The following is a 20,901-nucleotide window of genomic DNA, read 5'->3' as shown; positions in this document are numbered from 1 at the left end:
TACTTGGCCTGTCAGCACTTTTTTTTTTGTTTTCCACAGGCTGATTCACATGACAACCAGCACAGGGCACATTGCTTGCACAGAGGTAGAAAAACCGATTGTTTATTTTCTAGAGTGGGAAGCTGGTGAGGGATCACTTCCTTGTTGTTGCACAAGTGACTCCCAATGGTGGGATCTGAAGGATTGCATGGATCTCATCATCCATTACACCCACCCAGTAAAAGACCTTGTTTGTGTCGATCGTAGCTTTGTGCTGGAGAGTGTAACAAGTGTTTGAAAATGATTTCAGGGGATATCAGCTACTGTATAAGCAGAAATGTAATAAGAAAAAGAGGAAATATTAGAATTACAGCATGCATGCATAAACAGGTTATTAAAGATTATAAACTAAAACTGCATATTATTTTTTGTGAAATAGTTATATGCAAATTTGACACTTTACAAGTCTAAAAATGGACGTGAAGTAAAGCATCAGGTCAATCTGAAGCTTTAGTTTTTATTTCAGCCATGTGAAATATCTCTGCAACTTCAGCATGTAATAAAGTAGGATGTCATTCATTCAAGCTTTTCAAGCTATAAGGACAAACTAATGGTAAGGTAATTTAACTGATTTTGATGATTAACTATAGCTATAGCCTCCATACCTATATATTTATGGGGGTCATAGCTTTTTAAAGTCATAGTCCCAGTGAAACAGCACATACTTTGATCCCATATGCATAATCTCTGATAATATCCTTCACAGCTACCAGGAGGCCTAATGGACAGATGCTAGTCAAGGTCATACTTCTCATCTGTATGTGTATCATTGGCTTCATACCAGGATGAGAGTCAGTTCCCAGAGTTGGAAACTCAATCACATGAAATTAATTTACAGATTGTAATTATCTAATTCCAGGTTGAATAGGAGTGAATTTGATTCCTACTTAAACAAGATCCTGTCCTCAGTGATATTACAGTAAATGTATTTCCCAGGTTCTCTGGGAAATACATTTACTGGGGGAAATGACTTGGTCTAGAAACTTAAGATGTGGAGTATCAAAAACTGACAACCCAGCATATATGAACAGGTGGATTACTCCCCTTCCTGCCTTTGTATGACTGATACAAAACACTGCAAACCGTCAAGGTCACTTCCACTATGGCCAGTTGCTTCTCTCCTCAGGTGCTGTAATGGAGGTGTTCCCATCTGTGAATGAGAGCCAACAGAATCCCCTCTGCAGTAGAAAGTCCACCTAAACTCTGCCCAGCCACCTCTGTCTGATGCTCCAGATTTCCACCGTCTGATGCTGATGGCTGGCAGGCAGAAATAACCTCTGGTGGCCACATGGGGGCCATATTGCTCCTTTACAAATCATCCTCAGTCAACATTAGAAATTAGTCACTTCAACATTTGATTTAACCTCTGACAGATTATTGGTGAACTGCCATTCATTCAAATTAGCTCTAAATGCATGTATACACAGATATATACACACTACTGTGCACTACTACTACTACTGTGTACTACTATAACAGTACTCTGTTATATATTATATCTACATGGTTGTAACTGCTGCAGTTACACTCTGGGTGGTGCTCTAACACGTCCAAGAACACCTCAACCAACTCAACATTGTATGTATGCTAATTCAATGCAGCAGTATAAATGGAAAATAACAACACTGTAATGTAACTGCTCTTATGTTAAATGAATTGGTACATCAGGGAGTATTTCTTTAATAGAAAGTAGTTCCAATGAAAACTGTTTACCTTCAAGTCCGGATAATTTGGAGTATTAATATATTTTTTCCAAACTTTTAACAAACCATCCTATTAACCTTCCTCAAGTGGCAAAATAAATTTCATCAGCTAATAAAAACGTTTGGATAAAACTGCAACCGATGGGGTAAGTACGATTATGTTCTGCGTGGTTTGTGGCCTAAGGTAAGCCATGCCAGTGCACCGGCATGCAGGAAGTATGTTATTAGCCAATTAATTACACCTGTGCTTTCTGTCCAACTTAAGACATGGCGTTTGACATGATCCCTCTGAAATGATCTTCTGTTTGCTCTGAAAAAAACAAAAAAATTGTCAATAGGTTGTATTCCTTGTCACCTGATTTTAAATAGCCGTTAAATTATTTGTATAAAGAGAAGAACGTCTCTGAGCTAGCCTCGTGCCAACATTTGTATGCTAATGCCCTTAGCTAACCTTAACAGATCTGTTAAAGCTAAATCTTACTGTCAAAAATTAAACGACTACGAGGCAATGCGGTGTGTATTCAAACATCACCCTTTACTATTAATGGCTAGCAAAAAAGTGGACAGGACCAGCCAGCACATTTTCATCGTTTTGCTTTGTGGAAAGTTGGATCAGACTACAGACAACGACGGTTCTACTGCTGAGGTGAGCAACAAATTAAGTGAGTAACATTTACGTTAACCTTGCTTTTAATTCTTTTCAAGTTTAAATTATTAACACATTTTTGTTAATTCTGCCTCTCTGGTAATTTCTAGCAAATGGGTGGACCACAACACCGTAATTACTTGCGAAAGCACAGCTACACTCTAGTGGTGTGACTAGTACAGTCATTACGGTAATTGTAGGCTGCGGAGCCTCTCGGTGTCCGACAGACCAGGAGTTGCGCTGGAAGGCACTGCGCCCGACAGGTAAAAAATATTACACTTCTTTCTTTCTATAACAGCGTTGTGATAAAACCATATATTTACAAGTACAATGACTCAAAACAGCATGTGATATTGGCGGTCAGAGAGAGTCTTTACTGCCGACACTGAATGGACATTTGAGCACGCATTGAAGCTGAAATGATGAGGTGCCCCTCTCTGTGTGGTGTGGATGGAGAAAGGACGCATTGTTCGTCTACAGAACTGGGTCTGGGTTCTTGTGAGTCTGTGAGCTGTCTCGTTTGTGTTGTCAGCAAGGTTAAATGAGCAGTGTTGCGGAATCAGTCTGATGAAATCACAGCTGAGCAACAGATCTAGAAACCAGATCTGAGATAGGTAAGACCTATTGATTGATCTAATTACCGTGTCTATAATTGGTCCAATTACGCACTGAAATGCTTGTTTAGTTGACTGGTTGAGAGGATAATGTCTGCATTGTGCTACATAAAGGCTTCACCTACTGCGGTCACTGCGGGAACTTGCCTTGCTGCGGCGGCAGTGCACGGCTATATGGCTACAGTAAGCCCATAACACACTGTAGAAAGCTATAAGATAAGGTCACGGTGAAAAATTATAGATAAGAAGTCCTTGTAGTAATATAATCGTCATTTATGATCTCTTCAATGGGTAAGAAAGAGAGGGCTGCAAAAACAGGTGCTGAGTCATATTGGCTAGCCCCTCTTTGATTGATCACACAGATTAAAGCCCAATACCTGCATGTTTATTATTCCCATCAAGACAATGACATTTTATTTTAAATGATCTATTTTTAACTCTTACATTTATGTTGTTGGGCTGATTTAATCAGATCAGATAAAATCAAGTATGAAAGCTGGCTACATTAAGACCTGATCTCTTTATTGAATCCCTGCTCCATCATATTCCCAACATAGCAAATGCAGCCAAAAGAGTCTCGGCTGTTACACTTCAGAGATCCTTTTCCTCATATTAGATGGATATTAAATGTGTAGCTTGTACATGATAGAAGTCTTGAGCATGTAGGCTTCAGTCAAATCTCATTTCCATACAGGGGCTGGCTATTGACTCCCTTATGTCAAGTCCACTTGCTACAGTGTGTGAAGATACATTTAAATGCCTGATGCATTCAGGATGAGGCTGGGATGCATTGAGTCATGAACAATCAGGAAAGCTTCTGGGAGCTCCTCCTTGCTGAGGGAGTGGGCTCCTGTTTTAGAGGACTAGCCTGGTCAACTATTGGTTTCTGTTATTCCACAGTCCTTTGGCCATTACACGCTTCTAGCCAGGATGTTAAGAAAACTGGAACTGCATTGTCAGTAAGTTATTATTTGCAACCGCTAAAGTGCATTAACATTAGGATATTGTGTTTGCAACTCTGATCATATGTGTTTCTGTGTACAAAAATTACAAATTTTTAGTGGTCAATGCTACATTTAAATGTTGTAAATGATAAGGTAGGTAGGCAAAGTAGGTAGGCAAGGTTTATTGATTGTATAGGTGTTTTAGTAACAGCTTACAAGGAAGTGCACTTCTGAAATGGGCCAGTCTTTACCATGATGTGCCTGTTCTCTACCAGCGATAGAAGTACCCTGTTTTCTCATCCTTAAACTCCTTGTGACATTGCATAGTAGAAATTACTGACAGATTTACAGAACTAATTTGGTAGCAAGTGAATATTCATTAGGTATTTGTTAATGGAAGAGACATCAGCTGAAAGTGCAGATGTGAAAGTGATGGGTGGTCTATACTCTATCTCAGATAATGAATCACTGCCTGTGTTATGTGTGGTTGATACAGCAGACAGATTGGATTGAAAGACTGTCAGTCAGTCATTAGATGAACCAGAGCAATGAGTGGTTTTCTGATAAAGGATGGTCTTCCATAGAGTTATCCTTTTGGTCTTTGTGTTTCTAGAAATCCCAATGAACTTATACACTAGTGGTGTGGATGACAACTGATGTACATGGTGAGTTTTATGTGAATGAATTAAACATGAAGTGTCTGTCTGGCATAGCCTGGGGTTTTAGCGTAAACGGGAGTGCTCTGTGCCTGATAATAAAGCCCAGGGTACAGTTAAACTTTTGTCCTGGAAGTATGCAGTATTCTGGGCTTTTTATCACCTAAGTGTTATTATTGTTGCTTTGACCTTCATTCAGTTATGATACTATTTTAGCCATCAACTGCATTGCTGAGATATGGAAAACAAAGTCGAAGAGAGACATGGCATCGGCACAGAGACAGTGTAGAATAAGCAAAGGTGAACACACCTGTATTGTCTGTAACAATTGTCCACTGCATTGAAGATCTCATGGACATAGACGGTGGACAGTTAAGTTAATGAATGTAACATTCACCTCTGTTTTCAGCTCATGATAAGATTGTTCAAATAATTAGGTTAAACCAGGGATTTGTTGTCTGACCATGTGTTGCTTGACCTAATGGACTCTGACTGTTGTACAGTAATGCTGTGTCACTTCACTCCTGTCTCAATACGTTTATGTGTAAAATGTTCTAAAGTTTGGTAAAACTGAATGGGGGGAAAAACTGAAAAAGTAAGGTCTAAGCTGTAAAAAGACATTCCTTTAAGACCACTCAACTAAAATTTTCTTGAATGAAAACATAGAGGAAACATTAAGTGAATTGATTATTTTTATTGTCTTTAGTACAGTCACCCTCAGAGTGAACAGTCCAGGCAGAGGTGCCATCTCCGTTGCACTGCAGCAGCTCACACTCGTGTGGTGCCACGTACTGTAGGTCAGCTTTACATAAGCTCTGTGTTTCAGTGAGGCAACCTAATCCTGATTCCTACAAAGATACTTAGTCAGCTGGCCATTCACACACACACGTAAATGCACACAAACAGGCAGTCCTCACTTGTCACATTCAAAGATGACGTAATGCTCTGTGTGTGTGTGAGACAGAGAAATTTGGAAAGGCTCTTTGTATGAAAGAGGAGAGACACTCAGTGGTAGCTTTGGCAGTAGCACCAGCACACCCAACAGCCATGTCTGCCAACTAGCTGCCAATCTCTCCCTTTTCTCTGCCTCACTGGCGAAGAGAAGCACTCCAGGTTTTAGGAAGATTAGCCCATCGGTAAACACGCTTATGAGATAGTGAGAAGATGCTCCTATGCGATGCTTACACTTAGGTATCAACTAGAGCTGCAGTTAACCATTATTTTCGTTAGTGATTCATTTACCAGCTGCTTTCTCTTTCAATTTAATGTTTGGTCTCTGAAATGTTTGAAAAGAGTGAAAAATTCAGATAACAATTTCCGGAAGGTGAGATTCCAACAGGACAATCTTTCAATACCCTTAGACTAGTATTTTATACACTCCATATTAATTTAAGATATTTAGACACAGTTTCAGACAAACCATGCCCTAAGTCAAAACTTAAGTAAGGCAACTCTTGAGGGACAATCCTCCATCTTCATAGAGTGGTGTTCATTTTGAGATTTTGTAACACAGGTGGAAAGTAGCAGATGTTCATTACAGAAATAACTCACTAAAGTCTGCAACATGTGACTCTTTCATTGTGGAGTTATATTTCTAAAGACAAATGTTAGCGATGTAACAATCAATTTTTTTTTTTATTAAACATGCCCTGTTGACAGTATTGAATGTCACTTCAAAAACATTTTGCACAGTCATGAAATTTCCCTGCAATAGACAACTATTAATAACAGTTTATTGATTGCTTGGAGTCATCTAGAGACTGCAAACTGCTTAGACCCAGGATTATTTCTCTTATCTCTGCACACAAAGTTGACCTCTCTTCTTTTGAAGGATAGGGAGAGAAAATAAAAAACAAGCTGGAACACGGGGTCCATAAACAACTGACATGTCATTGATAAACAGCTTGGCATTGTAGATTAGCTGGCTGCTTATATTCAGTTATATAGTGGAGGGCACAGGGCCAAGGGTACCTCATGGCAACAATTTAATGCCTCCACCAGATATCAGGTCAGGCTTTATGGCCGGTATATATTTTTTTTAATGTATTGTGAAGATTGTATCTGAAATGCCTGTGCCATAATAAACTGGCATTGACACATTTAGGGAAATTGTTCTTTTCAGATCAGGGTCAGTTGCAGATGGGCAAGCTTGAGCTGGTAGAGTCAGTGCCTTGCTGACATCAGGGTTCAAATCTTTGATCGAATGTCTCATTGAACAATGGTCTTCCCACCCAACATAAAGTTACATCACCTATAGTTTACAGCAGGTTGCAGCAGTGAGGTCTGTGTTCTGTTACTGTTTGTCCAGCAATTGTAATTCTGCTTTTTTTACCTACCAAACTGTTGTGAGCATGCAGCTCACTGTATAAGCTGTTGCTATGTTATCAGGGTTTTTACTGCATAAAGAATTGGAAGGTGGCCGCCTCCATCAAATTTCGTTCTGCCTCCCGACAAAATTCTAGTTGGCCTACTTGTTTTCTCTGTATCGTAATCTGTGTATCAGGCAGAGCCATCTGAAATAGCCAAAGATGAAGAATACGACTGTGCTGGATTTTCTGCCTGTGGAAGGAGGCTGCAAACTGATTTTGCCGCTCTTCAAATAATACAGGATGATCTTGTATTGAATCAGTACAGGACGCAATTTGTCCCGTATTTACGTTCATTTTATGTCCTCAAAGTGCTGTGAATAATGTAATGGTCAAGTAAAACCAACCAAAATTTGAGATGTTTCCTCCTTTAATTTTCTGTGGTACCGTTTGCATACTGGCTTTTGGTTGTCTATAACTTTTCCCTGCTGATTTTGTATCAAATACAAAATATCTCCTTACATGAGTCATGGCATGTGCATGTTTTTTTTCCACAAGTCACAATGGACCTGTTGCTGCACCCGCACTTGATGCTACAGTTCCATGTGTTGTTGTTATTGTTGCCCACCTTCTTCTGCTCTTCGAGTTTGACGTGAGAGTCAGACGCTGCCCCCATCAGTTCCTGAAGAATCACATCTCAAGTAGCCTACCTATGACATCTATGGTACCTTTGGTACCTACGCTACTGTAGAAAAACGAGTACCATCACATTTTTTTTAAATTTTGGCATCGAACTGGTACCAAAGTACTGGTTCTTGTGACATCCCTTATTTATGGGACCTGTTTTCCTTAGTGGTACTAATGAAAGTTGCATATAATGGGTTCAAGAAAAAAAAAAAGAAGTTCATCATGAAACTTCACTGAACTAAAGTGATTTAAAGGTTCATCTCCATTGAATGGGCGATGTCAGATCTCATGTTTTACTCATGAGGGTCAGGTTTTAGTGCCTTTACAATCATCTCATTTCCATTAGATCTCAGTGATTCTTCCAATATTCAAAGAAAATAAAAAGTGTAAGTCCTAATCCTGGATCAGCTTTAAAATGCTGATGGACTGCAGCATGCTGACTTCAGTTGTTGTACTCCTGACAATCCTGTCAGGGAAGGGACACTGACAAGTCTAAGCTAAGTAATTTCCATTTTTGGCTGTGGTTCAGGAGTAGCATGGCTGACCTCACCTGATTTGCAGTGAATGCATATTCAGTATGTCCACTGACAGATTTCTACCTGCTACACAGCACAGTGATTTGTACATTTTTTTTTAAGTGTCTTGTTGGGCTTCTGCTCTTCAACTTTGATGTTTCTGCCCTAAGGGACACTTGGGGTTGAGCTAGCTGACCTTTAGTTTGGGGTGAGGCTGAGATCAGTCAAGTCAATCCCACAAGAATCTGTCCCAACACTCAGACTCTATCTTTCTTCCTGACAGGAAGGATTTATTGCCAGACTGTCTTATTAGACTGCATTAATTTTAGCTTCCTGTAATAAACTGGCAACTGAGTGTATTATTCAGGTGTGCAAGAATTTTGTGCTTTTGACAACACCCTGCATACTCAAGTTGAAGCTCTGGCTTAAAATGTGGCATCAAAAGGGACTGGATTAGTCTGCGTTTACACATACAGTATAGAAGATGCAGCACTATCCCTTCTGTTTCTTTTCATGTAGCAAAGCCTGTTTGGGCCGTATAGTTTGCTTGAGAAAATGTTGCTTCTTGAGTAAAAAGTAGACTGAAAGTAAACATACAGAACATACAGTATCTGATTGAGGTTACTTCATTTGAAAAAGTAACCAGAAAAACACTCAGCAGCAGATATATGAAGCAGGTTGACAGAGATGTCAACAGGCCAGCTGCAATAGCTGTATGTTTGGGCTCAACTCTTTCTTCCACAGCACAAAAAGATCTTTGTGAATTTGGAGACATGGCTTCTTTGAGAAGCCTACGTATTGCTGCTGCATGTTACGTAAAAAAAAAGCAATAGCAGCAGATAAATGAATAAATAAAAGATGCAGCTAGAATTTTGAATGGGGGATTTATTTTGGGAGCAGACAGATGTCAGAAGTCTATAGAATGTATCTATTTCTAGAGAACCATGTTCTCTTGACCCAGCAGTATGTGACAGAGATACCTGATAGAAGTACATGTGTGGGCTGAAACATAAGGCTGACTCACAGTACACCTAATGTCTCTCCTCTGCTCTCCTCTAGGAAAGTAAATGTGTCTTGCATCTGTGTCTGTGAACTATGATTGTTCAGTGTATTTTGTGTGTGCGTCAGTGTTCAGCCCTCAGTATATGTGTGGGAGTGTATGCTCATGTGTGGGTATCATTTATAGTTATATGTGATTGTGTTATGAGGAAAAAAAAATCTTTGATATCTCAAGTGTGATGTTGAGTGCATCCAAGGCTTTATTTTGTGACATAATGCTGTAATCTAGTTTCTTTCAGCCTGTTTCATCCAATTCAGTTACACTCTGTATTTCCCTGCATTTTGCAGAATGCCTTATAACAGGCTCCACAGAAGAGTGTGTGGGCACAGAAAGACAGCTAAATGGCCATCTGCCTAGAAAAACACTGTTATGGGGGCAAAACCTCAGGTTAGTGATTGTTTTGCTGCAATTAAACTCTCTCTCTCACATAGTGCAATAATGTAACTAGCATTGTAATCTTGGTAATACATGTAGCAAGAAAGTAAGTAAATTAATACATTTAGTATATAAATAAAAAATACATTTTATAACAAATATTATAGTTAATGGTATCATAGAGTGAGCAGTGCATAGACTGGGACACACTTGGCTCATTATCAGATAGCAAACACCCCAAAGATTCCCACCCAGTGCAATCAAATCCTCACCGTCCACCAAATCCATGTCCACGAGAGTTTTAAAATGAAACAGATATCAGACATATTTCTCAAATATTCCAAAGCCTTCTCTGTGTTTTCCTCTTTACTTTTTTGATCAAGAATTCTTCATGCACTGATGAGAGTCCTCATAGTCTGAAGTCTGATAGCAGAGTACAGCTGGCACCAGAGAGATCCCGTCAATCAAGGAGCAATGATCTATGACAAAGCTATATAGACTGGAGATTCCCAAAGGTTCTTCATGAGGTTTCAGGTGGCTCCCAGCAGAATTAAATGGAAATGTACTTAGCCCTGGCTCAAATGTGGTTTTACAGGCTCCACCATTTGTTATGTGGTGTTTCCCCTTTATAGTTCCATAATTTAACAAAACATTGCGTTATGATGAATACAGTTATTCTTTATCAACTCCCTTCCTAACAGCCTAACGTACTGTAAATGCTGATACTGAGCATAAGCTTATATAAAACGCTTGTGTTACAGCCTCTGTCTGGACAATTGCATCTCACCTCACTTTACTGAAATGCTTTAATATTACTGCTCTGTCTTCCACCCTGCTCCTCTTAATGGCTTTTCTTGACGGTGCACAGGGGTTGATGGTGACGCCCCCTAAGGTCTGCGACACAGACCAGACACAGGAGTCTGCAGAATGACAGCACTGCAGAGGAATAAAATCTTCATTTTTCTTACTCAACTAAATGAGAAAACAGACAGAGAGCACTCAAGTGAATAACACATTATGACCTTATTTCCACCTACATTAACATGCTTCTTGGATAATGGCGCTGTGTTCAGAAAAATGCAAAACCCCCATCAATTTGAGGTGTAAATCCACCTGAGATATGTTAAAAGCCCATTTATTCACATCAGGGAAAGTCAGAGATGCATTTAATCACATGAAAAACAACAATGTTAATGAAATGTCAGTGGTTCCAGATTAACAAGAAATGTCAGGCTTCATGTAACGCAAACAAGCAGGATGAGAATTATACTGTCAAATATAACAGTAAACGTTACATGAGAAAGTGATGTGTGTAGTTGTCAAGGAAGGAAAAACATTTACATGTGTGGTTCCACTTGTAATGGATTTTATTGCAACTTACCAACCTAAGTCCATTTATTACAAATTGAGACGCAGTCAGGATACACAATCTATAAAATAGACTAAATGCTGATTCACCATTTGGAGGCAGCTAACGTTTGATTTTTGTTCCTCATCTCCTGGCACGCTGGCTTTCCTTGTTTCACACCATATTGCTGGAAGTGTCACCAGACGTTTTGTCAAGTGTGTGATCTATGGTTTTGAACTTGTTGGAGATCTCTGGGAATTCTGGGCGTAAAAGCTTACAAGTTAGACATGAGAAAAAAGCATGAATTATTCCCTCATTGTTTTTGAAGTGTTGCATTTCATCTTTTCAGCGGTCGTCTTTGGGGAAGCAATCCGTCCCTCATTCAGTTATGTAATAAACACCCATGCCTACACGCATGCATACCCACTCACAGAGCAGAGCAGGCACACACATTAACACACTCTCACATACATGCAGAAAGTACAAATACACCAAACATCCCTCGGTAGCTGATTAGTCTAGATGATGTGCCTGCTAGCTCCCGAACCCTTTTGAATGCTTTGTGTCATTGGGTGCTTTGTTTGTGGCAGACTTTTCTGTTCTTGACAGGCCAATCTTATTCCATAACTTTGTCACCAGCTCCTACTTAGAGCAGGATTCACATAACCCCAAACACTAAAGAGCTTTACTCATGAGACATCTACTGTCACAGCTGCACTATCAAGGATTATCACAGATCCATTATTGTGTGTGTGTGTGTGTGTGTGTGTGTGTGTGTGTGTGTGTGTGTGTGTGTGTGTGTGTGTGTGTGTGTGTGTGTGTGTGTGTGTGTGTGTGTGTGTGTGTGTGTGTGTGCACTTCCTTCTCTAAAACAACCTGTGGGTTGACTCTTCAGGGGGTGGGGAAGCAGCTCCCTTCTCTCAGGCTTTAATCTTGGACCATCTGTTCTGTCCAAACCCTATTTTCACCTGTACTTCATCTGCTGTACTTATGCTGAAGTACCTGTTCAGGTCATGTATGCATGTTAAGAGGATTGCTTGGAAGGGGAACCAGTTATTGGTCCTTGTGTTGAAACCATTTTTCAAACTTAAAAAAAAACAGAAGTAGGGGGTTGAAATAGTTGGTAAGTATAAATCATCACCTCAAAAATATCATATTATGAACTGGAACGCATCCTCCTTCACAATAATACCAATGTGGCAATAAATGAAAGGAAAATAATGATAAATGGAAATGGAGGTGCTGCTGTAAATATAAATCCCACTGTTCTGTAAGAAAAGCAGCAGCAGCATTACCACCTCCAAAAACACATGGAAAAGATCACAGACAATGTGAATACTGCGTCCTATAGCTTGTGGTTTTACCCACTAAGTGCCACTCAGCCAACAAAAGAACATGAAAACTGTGAGAGGAGGTTGCTGGTGCGCTGGTGTGCCAAAAACGAGGAGTGCACTAATGAAGCTTTTGGCATTGTCCCACTGTCCTGCATGATAAAACAGATGAAATGAAAGGCAGCTGGAGCTTATCTTTTACTGGCATCTTACTGTTTCTCATGTTTTTGTGATAATGAAGCACATGATACAATTGTTTGTATTTTATATTTAGATATGCAGTGTAACGATTTCAAATGTATCTTTAAGTAAAGGTTATGAGGTGTTAAATTAATGTGGGTGGTAGTCACTATATGTGTTGAAATTAGATTTTTCTCACATTTAATAAATTCTAACCTTAGACAGCTACAACTCTTACTAATAATTGGATACAACTTCTATATCTCCCTACATCTCCCTTTGCCTATAACTTCATTCCCCTTTGAGACTACAGAAAGGCTAACTATATACAGTAAATATCAAATTGGATGACAGTTAAACAAGGCCATTCAAGAGGAATTCCACAAAAAAATGGTAAAATGACTTACTCATGACATTTTTTAAGCTAAAATATGTAGAACCTAGCTATCCATTGTCCGCATCTGCCTCTACGGACTTTCAACTTTCCATCATGAGCCTTAACATAATAACATACAATGTAAACCACAGAGACTTTAAGGAAGAGCGTACAAAACAACTTGCACACAGAGCAGCACAAACAATACAGTGGTTATTAGATTACCAGGATTAAGGGCTAGTTTATATATGATTAAGTGTGAGTGGGAACCTTCCTACTGCAGGAAATTACAGGATTACACCAGAGAAAAAGAGGATGGGATTACTTTACTGGCAGACCACACACATACACACGCACACGCACAATGGCCTATTGCAGGAAGGATATGTCTTGGAGGGAATTTTATGGAAAAATAAAAGTGGAGGTGAATGCGTGGCATTAAATCTACAAAGTCTTTTCCTTTTTATTTGGTCAAATTTTTCAGACTATAGGGATTGGAAATCTACACAAGATTGTTTCTCAGTGGGGGGAAAGACACACTACCAGTGGGAAGCAAAACAAATGTGGAAGATGTGTGCTTAACCAAACTACCTGCCAGAGACATGACTCGAATCAACCAGAGTAATGCTGACCCTAAACCACCTTTTTAAAATGTCATTTCATTTCATATTCGGCCTTGAAGACTAAAAAACGTAGGTAATAGCATTTGTTCTGGCACAGTTTCAGTTGTTGCGCTGTCTAGAAATTGCCCAACAGAATAAGGCAGATTAATGAAACGGGATACAGGATATTATTTTTAATTTTAGAAAAAAAAATTGAAGTAATTACAGCCCTTGGCAGAATACTTCATACAGTTTTCTCAGAATTTGTTTAATTATTTAAAAAATAGCTTTAGTTGGATGGATAATTGATATCCACCCCCTTGTAGTCCACATTTACCTCATTTAGCTCCATCTAGCCCAGATACACCCCTAACTGTCCAGACTAAACCCCACAAGCTTACTTTCAGTCTGACGATGCCAGACTTACTCTGTCTAACCCCAACTTTGTCCGACTGTTCCCGATTAATAGTAGTAGTCAGGCCAACACATCAGGCTCACAATAGCTGCTAAAATCATACATAGAGCCATGTTGCGTTTGCTCACTGGAAGCCATTAAGTCAAACCACCCACTGGCCACACACACACACACACACACACACACACACACACAAACACAGAGTAAAGCTTGCTGCTTTTTCACTGGCTTCAGTCCATGTGCCTCTTGTGAGCAGGCACGCCTTCTATTTGATTTGCTTGTTGCAGTATTCTACCGCGGCACATGGGTTTATGTGCCTCTCTTGTTTTCAGCAGCAGTGGCTGGAAGGATGAGGGAATGGATGAAGGAATCCTAGAGAAGGAAGTGTTTGCAACCTGCCATTGCTTTCCTTATATGTATTGTCGTCACTGCTTCCAGGGGACTGACTTGAAAATGAAAGACTGGATCTGCATGATCACCCTTCTCCTCTCTCCCTTCTCTCCCTTTGTTTTCCTGCTCTGTGTATATTTCGTATATGCCAAGTTTGCTCAGCTGTTGCATCAAGCGCCCCTTTTGCTTCCATGGCAACCTGGCGCTAGTAATCCAATTGTGATGTGGAGATATCATTTAATAATTATTGCTCACTGTTGGAGGTTTTGCATTTACACAGAAAGAATTAAATTAGAAAACCTGTGAGCTCTCAAACATGTATTGAGTCAGTTTTATTAAAGCACAGTAAGGCAAAGTTAAGCTGATTGTCATGGATCCACTGGAAAAACAAAATGGATACATGGTGCCAAATTGGTAAACTGTAGTAATTATTTGATCCCTGCAAAGTATTCCCACTCTGTCTTTTAATAGGGGAGTAGTGGGAGTTAGACATTATCTTGTATCTACTTGTAATGATAATTTAATAATTAAGTATAATTTAATAAGTACTCATGAGTCGGAATGTCAACATGTTGACGGGTGTTGTGACCGGTGTGATCCCATTACAAGATGGTCTATAGTTTACCTATTTGTCATTGGTCTGTGAGCGTCTACTCAGTTGCTACGCTACCTCACATTTGATCATTTCTCCTTTAGCCTCAACCCCAACCACAGCCCCCTCTGCCCGCCCCTCCCCTCCTTATTTAAATTGTGATGATGAATGTGGTGAGGGTAAAGGAAAATTTAAACCAAGGTTAAGTTATTGTATTGATTTGATGTGTGTTGCGTTTGTGCTAATTGGGTTATATTTCATGGTTTAGGTAAAAGTGCTGCACCACTGGTTGGAGTCTTTGATAGCTGCTTATTGATTACTTGCAGTTTCATAGAATTTATTCTAATGTGCCCCAAGGCTTCCAGTGTTAACTCTCCTTGTTACTTTCACCAGTGTCTGCGAAATTGAGTTTATAGGCGGTGGATATAAAAAAAGTCCACACGCCCTTACGAAATTGCAGGTTTTTGTAATATAAAGGTCAGACTTTCCCATCTTTAATCTTACCTTCCAACAAGCACAAATCCAAAGAAATGATTTAATTAGTAGGGGAGAAAAAAACTTTATTACAGCAGCAAAAAAGTTCAAAGTTCATAGGTTCCTTTAAATTGCGAGGGGATCCATGTGCAGAATACGGAAGATGGTGATCGTATGCAAGGAGTGACCAGAACCTGCAAGAAATTCCTTTAGCTCCTTCAGTGTCGCTGTAGCCTCCCTGATAAGTTTTGGCCCCATCCTGTCATCAACGTTGGAGGGATCCAGGTCTTTGCAATGTGTCTGTGGTGCCGCATTTTATCCATTTATTGATGATGGTTTTGACAGTGCTCATTGGTACATACAATGCCTGAACATTGCCTTTTAGATCCCTCTCCTGATTAGTGCTTTTCAACAATTAGATCTCACAGTTTCTTTGGCAACTCTTTGTTGACCATGGCTATTCTTCTAGGATGAAACAACAAACATATAACAGCAACAGCTGGCTTTAATCTGGGTTTGGTCAGAATCACTTTCATTGAAGGCAGGTATGTTGTTTACCTAGGGGCATGATTGTGTGATTGGTCAGCTTTGAACACATCTAGAGCCACATTATGAACTCCTGAAATGAGGATGTTGTATTTTGTTTTTTTTTCCTGAAAACAAAATCTTACTTTCTTTGTATTTGTATTTGTTGGAAGGTCGTGTAACAGATGTAAAAAGTCTGACATTTAATTTATTGTCATTTCTGTCTTTAAATTTCAAAGACTTCTAATTTCATATAGGGGTGTAGACTTTTTATATCCACTGTAACTTGGAAATGAAGACTGTCACGCTATTGCACAATCACACACACCGCACGAACACAGTGCTTACATTGCTAGCTATGCAATGTCTGTACAGTACATGCATAGGCTGTTTGTGGTGAATAAAAACAGACAGCAAAAAATAGTCAAGTGTTCAAATTCATACAAATACCTTGACATGAAAATTTGCTGTGCTTTCTGAACATAAGAAAAGCTGAACACGTTTGTTTGTTCGAGTCTGTAACAGTACAGTTGAGTACAATTTTGGAGTGCTTAGATTAAATGAACTGTCTGTAAATTGTAAGATTACAGTTTGATAATCTGTGTTTGAGTTCACCACAATAGCTAATATAGCCTACCTCATACATACGTATACATATGGATATATATATAGCCACTTTTACACTTCATCACCACAAATTTGGTTCAGTAGCTTTAGAAGAGCTGGATTCTTTGCTAACGTATCCCAGGAGTCCCCACATCCCCATTTTCATTTATCATCAGCTGCCATTTTTTTGGGAAAAAAAATCCAGTTCCCTACGTCTGATATGAACCTTCACTTAGGCTGAATCAGCTAATGCTGTTATCAGTTGCCATGGAGACTGACTGAGTAAAGGGGTTGCTGTGGAAACTGAGCGGCTGCTCATTACCACCCACAGCAACCCTCCCCACTCCCCCGAGCCAACCAGCAACAACACAAACATATAAACATATAAACAAACACACACAGACACACATTAAACCCCTGTAAATATGTTTTTATGATTTGAATATGATAGATATGATGTGTGTTTTTATCTAATTCTTACAGACGGAGAGAGACAGTGCATGTATTCCTTTACAAATGTGCAACGAGCTGCTTTGGCAAGATTGTTCATGTAACATCGAGGAGGATGATCCATTGGTCAACATAACTGGGTGTATTGTTCCTTTCATCCCAAATGTCAAAGCACAACAGCAACACCTTGGAATCTTTGTATCTGGCCATAGTTTGGTGAAATTAAGTGAGGTTTTTTTTTTAATTTTATTTTTTATACCATGAATAACCATGAATACTGGTTCATGGTCAACAATTCTGGGATTCACTGTTTGAATCCAGCATAATGTATTGTAACTTTTGTAATTTTTGTTAAATTTTGGTGGGAGTATTTAACAGGCAGCTCAATTGCTATTCACATAATCTAGTCAATTAAGTACCACTCTTGTCTTTCACACAGAAGGCAATCAATAATCAGCGTGCTCATTATCAATCCAATTAGCACGGAGCCTTAGGCCATTTTCACATCAGAAACTTTTACATTTCATAGCAGGGAAGGTACAGGTGTTACCAATAACATTAACAATGTTTCTATTCCAAGTGTCCCAGTAAGCCATGATAGTGTGACAGTGAGCCAGCATGCCCAGTGCCAGGACCCTGAAACTGAAGTGTGTAATTGGATAAATTCAGGCATTATTCATTTTATTATTTACACAAAATGTCTACCATGAAAATGGCCCATGAAGAAGGGTGCAAGATTTACTTGCTTTTAGAAATCGATCCTGCCTTGTTCACCTCACGCAATCTGTTTGAGTTCAATCTGACTAAACTCTGACATGTGAAATGTTCAACCAATTTCTGGGAGTTGATGGGATCGACCTCTCATTGAGGAAAATATTGATCGTTTACATGCTTCTTTATATAACTGCATGGCAAAACAATGCAACAGCTGAGATGGAGGAATGCTACTCTGTTGCAACAAGCCCATTGGTAGAAGTTGATGATAATAAAATGCGATATAAGTTGCAACTTGAGGAATAATGCAGTTAGCCCACTAGTGTAGCTCCTAGTTTCCAGCTTCCAGCAGTCTGTTTTGTTTATTCTTTATACCCATAAACTAGTCCCTCCTAACATAAATTCAATTTAGTAATTAAAAGTAACAGTATAAATAGATTAATAAAATAAAATCAATTTGAATTACTAAATCATCATAGTTATGGCACATTCAAAATATTATAAAAGACATACTGTATGGTATCAGTACATTTTTGTTGTCACCCCCAGGTTAACATTAATGTGGCCCACACAGTTGAGCAAGGCTTCCTGCCCACAGTTGTTTATTAATTCAACAGTAGTTGTGTTGCCTGCTGTTGCTCACAGTTTCACTGCTCCCCTGTTAGTTTTCTCTGTGATACTTATACATACAAACACATACACACACGGAAACAAACTGCACACTGCCAAAGAGGTCCATAGAATATGACATTTAATGCACAACTTTTGTTTTGTTTTTATTTGCCTAGCACTGACTGTATGTTAACATCCATTTAATATGCATGCCAACATGCTACAGTGCACATGTTGGCAGATTAAAAGAAACTGCATTGCCAGGCCCTACCACATCACTTGATAAAGGATTCCTCATAATCTCACCTTGTTTCTGATTGCTTTGCAGTTAAGATGCATAAAATTGACTAAACATATGTCATAACAGGTTGTTCTCACATTTGTCAGATTATATTATTTGATATGAATAACAATTACAAGTTGTTTGGCCTCAGAAACCTAAATGATCATCATTGAAAGAAAAAACTTGAAATTGTACTAACAAATCAGGTTAGTCTCTTAATTCTACAAAAGTGAGATACTTGTGTTCTTTAGTTGGGGAGTGAAAGCGATTTTTCAGTCTGAGTTTATTTCATCCTTTGCATTACTCACTTTACACATCTCATTAGAAGTTATATTAATTTACTCAATTTAGTTATTTGTTTTGTCAGTTTCAAGTTCAAATACTTACTATATAATGAGTTCATGTCAAATGGATTATTTACTGGAATCACCCAATTAAGTTATTAATATATTAATATAGTGGCCACATTGAGGAGTATCGCACCTGGACTTATTGTGACAGCAATACATTTAAAGCTGTTACTTGGGAAAATGTGTACACGATAAATGATTAATTGAAATAAAATAAATGGAATATAAGCTCAGTTCTAAAACAAAAATTCCTGCTGGACACAGCATATAGATTTGAGATACTTCCTCATTGATTTACAAACTTAATTGCCATGTTTAAGTGTAATATCACCAAAACTGCCCAAACTTATTTTAGAACTATGAATCCGTTGTAGTAATTCTCATGGACCCTGTTTCCAAAATGTAAATTATTTCCAACTCTGTCTATTAAAAAAAAATCATCCTGCTGAATCACTGTGGGGGTTACTTCCTTTAAAGTCCGATAGTGTTGAGTTATTATGCACACTCCACACTTGTGTCTTTGAAAATGCTGGTGCTTGCTGCACTAAAGCACAACAGCAGGGTTTTCAGTGAACATCCAGAATAAACTGTCTTGTCTTTCAATGTTGAACGGACCATTAGAATCAGCACTGATTAAAACTTGCGTGGCTCATCTTGAAAAAACATAATATAAAGACTGATCTCGAGATTCTTTTTTTGCTACCTATTTAAATCGGAGTATACACTGGCAGTGAAAGCTGCATCCTCCTACGCTCAAACAACAGTGAGGGATCACAACCATAAGCTGCCCATATGTGTCTGCTAGTGAGTCTTTGTGCATGTGTGTGTGCATGCACCATAGGTTTTTGTGTGGTGGTGTGTTTGTGTGCAAGATCACAGACTAGGGAGTGTTCATCAGCTTGCTGGTAATGATAATTGAGTGGTGGTGTTTACATTGCAGCCCACGTAAACCAATAAAGAATATGTGAAAACACTTGCTCTGTTGTAAAGAGCATCACCATCTGAAGCTGCACAACGTCTGACGACGCTGGGGCAGACATTTTATTTGATGACACATGGTGGCTTCTTTCTCGCTGGGACTGCTGAGAAGCACAGAGTAATACAAACAGGCAAAATGAGGTAGAGGAACAGAGGTGACAGGGGCTAATAGAGGAAAAAGAGAAAAAAATCTAATTCCAGCTAGGTCATTTATTCTTTAATGTGTTTGAATCCTTTGTTATTACGTTAACATTTTTTTAAAGCGCAGCAAAGAAATGAAATGCATTGAACAGGAAAAGGACAGGGAGAGGAAATTCACTCCCATAATTTGGAGTAAAAAAAGGTTGTGTTCCGAGCTTCTGTCTCTTTCTCTCCTTTCTCGTCTTCCACTCAATTTCTTTTTCTCTGTTTTCATTTGCAAAGGAAATTTTGGGGTTATTTTGGTCGTCTGTGGAGGAAAGACTTGGCTAAAAGAGCCACAGTGCTTCAGCACGATGTTTTATCATCCTGAAACATACATATTCAGTGTTTCAATACTGTGCAGCAAAGGCCAGGGAAGGACCAGTGTTCTTTTGAATGAGGGTTTGTATTTTCCTCTCATAAAGCTAATTTAAACTGCTGATGGCCTTTTGACTGTATATCTTTTACCATTCTTTACATCATTCTTTTTGCTCTTTACTCTGGATTATTTCTTATTTCAGTGCTGTAGTTCGATGTAAAAAGCTACACGAGTGCTTGTCACCACACCATTCAGAAATGGCAGTTATTAATTAAAAATGGATTTGCACTAGAAGAAAAAATGTTGAACTAGGGCAGCAGATGCTAAATTTAGGGTTTTACTGTCACAGGGAGGTTAACTGGAGACAATACTGGCTCATTGGGGTTTGATGTAATACTGAACAATTGCCTGGATAATGAGACCTAGATATTAGAACTTTCATTACTGTTATTGCATTGCCACAAATATTTTTTATATATATCATTTTTAAAAATGAAAGACACTACAAACTAATAGTTACTTCATTTAATCATTATGCTTGTATGAATTTTAAAGTTTTTGTATACTTTTCTGGATTACTGATAAGATAATTTTACTTTTTAGGTAGTAAAAGTACCTCCTTATGTCTTAT

General features: G+C 38.8%; 1 protein-coding gene across 12 annotated transcripts in view; it reads left to right on the top strand.

Annotated features, from left to right (window-relative positions):
* Nucleotides 1-2,549: 2,549 nt before the first annotated feature.
* Nucleotides 2,550-20,901, top strand: part of map2 (microtubule-associated protein 2) — a 95,015-nt gene continuing 76,663 nt past the window's right edge. For 4 of the 12 annotated variants that reach the window (XM_056388783.1, XM_056388781.1, XM_056388780.1 and 1 more), the window contains exon 1: nucleotides 2,550-2,651. The gene's annotated coding sequence lies outside the window, so the exon portion shown is untranslated. Of the gene's footprint in view, nucleotides 2,652-2,984; nucleotides 3,003-3,909; nucleotides 3,962-9,469; nucleotides 9,558-20,901 lie in introns of those variants that run through there. The other 8 variants (XM_056388785.1, XM_056388784.1, XM_056388782.1 and 5 more) reach the window with 5 other exon arrangements.

Source organism: Seriola aureovittata, chromosome 11 (genome assembly GCF_021018895.1).
Source record: "Seriola aureovittata isolate HTS-2021-v1 ecotype China chromosome 11, ASM2101889v1, whole genome shotgun sequence".
NCBI classification, from domain to species: Eukaryota; Metazoa; Chordata; class Actinopteri; order Carangiformes; family Carangidae; genus Seriola; species Seriola aureovittata.
This window is presented reverse-complemented; position numbering and strand designations above follow the sequence as displayed.